Genomic DNA, 3,313 nt, shown 5'->3' on the forward strand with positions numbered 1-3,313 from the left:
GGAAGATTGGATGATACTTGATGAAATCAACAACACACTGTCTTCGGAACTATTGAAAGAATGGCACAATGGGTAAGCAAGATTTCAGATGGCACTCCGGTTGAGAAGGGAGGCAAAACTTGATAAGATGAGAGAACTTGAATGAAGGACACGACACTCCGGTTGAATGGATAAGCAAAAGGAAAGAACGTGATCTTTTGCAAAAAATGGGATGATGGGTGAAGAGAGTAACATCACTATGCCTCCGAAACAAAAGAAAAGAAGTTGAATCGTTGGAAAGAAAAGAATTGGGAAGAAAATGAAAACTTCTGCCATAAATGAGCTTGGAAAAACACCCTTCCAAGAAGGTTATAACGGAGTTGTTGGAAAACAAACAATGAAAAGAACAAGCTTGTAGTGGGCTTATGAAGAACATCTCCAAAACTATGAGGTGGAATTCTGCCACTAACGAAAACAATAGATTGGATTGATATCAACAAGGAGACGAGAAACTTATTTCACCGGGAGGATAGATGAAGAACTTGGGTCATTTATTAGCACCATAAATAGCAACAACCCATAGGGAAAGCTTTAGGTGAAATATAACCCAAGATAATTCCAAGGAAGAAAATGATGGGTTTAAATATCTCATTCTTAACAACTTGCGAATCATGAAACACGAAGGGAAATTGTCAAGAATGACATAACACCACCTCAAAAGATAAGATAGAAAGAATTGCACTTTGAAATGCAAGATGAAGAATACTTGAAGTATAGCTTGGCGGATCATCGCTTCGAGAGAAATCTTGACGAACAATTGAAGAATGAAAGGAATCCTTGACGAACCACCATGTGGAACCTCCATGAAGAACTCCAGTAACAAAATGATGATAAAAAGGAAGAGAAGTTGAAAACACAAGGTGAAGCCTTGTAATGATTTAGATTGATCTTCACGATGATATATCCGAGAAAAAAACTTGGAACTCCAGAAAGAAAGATGAACAAATGAAATCAAGACTTTTGATGATCCTCCAGAATAAGGAATTAATCATTTGGGTGAAACAAGAATAAGAATTATGTTATGCATATCCTTCACCAATTTAAATTGATGACCAACAACGGATTTGGCATACTACTTATTCTCGTAGAAAGGATTAAGAGAGATATAGCACAAACTTGGGAAAATCTTTAACGAACCACCGATAGGATTGAAACAACGAATGAATTAATATGATAACCATGGAAGAGAATCTTGAGCAAACCACCGTAAGACTTGAAAATGAAAGTAGCAAAGGCACAAAACACCGGGTAGAATTTGAAAACGAATGAAGATACTTGCTGGGATTTAGATACATGAGAACGAAGAGATCAAGAACTGATTAGAGGATATTTGAATGATGCACTGGTAAGATTTGGAGAATGAGAGCTGAAAGCTGGAATGAATAATTCTGAGATGATGGGCTCCGAAGAATCAAACTGAAAAGACTCCTGAATTGCTCCGTATGGGTGAAAAGCATTCTCACAATCAAAAACAATAATGAGAGGATGGCACCAAGCTAGAATCCTGTATCTTTGAGAGAACGGATATGATTTGGAGGAAAAACTCTTCTTCGGTCTTCAAAATTCGAGAATGATGACGAGAAACCCCATCAAGAATTGTTGAGACACTCTGGAATAATGAAGAATATAAAGGTTGAATCAACAATGAAAAGAATTTGAAAGATCTTGGATAAAGACATTTGACTGATGATAATTCATTCTTACGTCAAACTTGAAAAAGAATTTGAGAGTAACACCGGAAAAATTAGAAGAGTCAGGTAAGATCCCGGGAAAAGACCTGTGGGTTAGGGGACACTCAAAAGAAACACCGTTGAACGATTACTAGAAATATATTGCACCGGTTGAATTAAATGGCTTGAATGAGATAACAATCTCGAAATAGCTTGAACAGATTAAGAATGGAAACATGAATCTTCGAGATATCTTCAGCACTCCGGAACAATTGATTAGCGAGAAGTGGATGATTAAGAGGTGCACCGGCATGAGAAAGCATTTGAATTGAGGAAAGGATATGATCAACAAAGCTTGACTTAAATCCACCGGAGAAGAAAGAGAACGAAGAATGATGAACTAGAAACTCCGTTAGAATCTTCATGATAATCACCGGATAAGAACATTAACGGAAAAGAATGGATAGACTTCACATCAATAAAAGGATACTTGATTAAAAAGTCCGAGTCCTTGAAGAAAAGGGTGGGTGGGCAGGAAAAACAAAGACAACTTGGGCAGATGGAATGGATACCATCGAGAAAATTTAGAGTTGATCTTGCGGATGTTGAAATGATCGGATCCACTTGAAGAGAAACACGCCGGTTGAGAAGATATTGAGATGACAATCTCGATGATCAAGAAGGATTAGTGTTCACATAGATATATGAGAACACCGCTTAGGCAAGGTACGGAATCGACATTTGACTTCGAAGCAACTCGAATACCACAATCAAAACAAAAACAAAGGATTGGCTTGCAGAAAAAGCCGGAACAAACATATGATAGAGATTTCGTCCAAAGTTTTCGTGGTGGGGCCCACACGGGATCGATCGTACATCACCATCATGTACAAGGCAGTGCACATGACATACGAAGCGTCCCCGAGTCAGCATAGCCAAGGACTCTTTAAGACACAACGAGACCACTGTAAAACCAACCGTGGATAGGCAGACCACTAGACGTCGAACCCCAATCTCATATCATGCATCTGTCAGAAATATATCCTAAGAGCTACTTGAATTCCCACTTATAAACTCCCGACACTTTCTGGTTATGCAATCAGGTGTTGGGGATACAGGGGAAGCATAATAATCTCACCCAAAACTAACAAATCCTACATCCAGTTGTACCCATCCTTCAACACATAACCAAAAAACCTTCGGAAATCATGTACCTCAACCTTCGAAAAGCATCCGTTATACGAGTTACGACAATACCCCCGAACTCCTGCCCCAGTACTGGGTGGCGTCGAGGTTATCTCACCAACAACTGCATAAAAGAGATTTTCGATGTCAGCGAACTCCGGTATTCCAGAACTGCAACGATAAAATTGTGACAACAACACCTCAGAGCTCAACTCCCCGGGACACTGCCACGACCCTAAATGTCAGGAGGCACCAAGAACAATGTTCTCGTCACAAAATCATCAAAACGATTCCAAGATACCCGCGTGATCCTAAATTTTTTTTGTGAAATTTGAGGAGAGAAGAGTCAAAACTCTATGTCAGGAGGCCTCACCAGAGCGACGAAGGGATCGAGGAGTAAAAAGAATCCTACTCTCCGA

This window comes from Triticum urartu, chromosome 1 (genome assembly GCF_003073215.2).
Source record: "Triticum urartu cultivar G1812 chromosome 1, Tu2.1, whole genome shotgun sequence".
Taxonomy (NCBI): domain Eukaryota; kingdom Viridiplantae; phylum Streptophyta; class Magnoliopsida; order Poales; family Poaceae; genus Triticum; species Triticum urartu.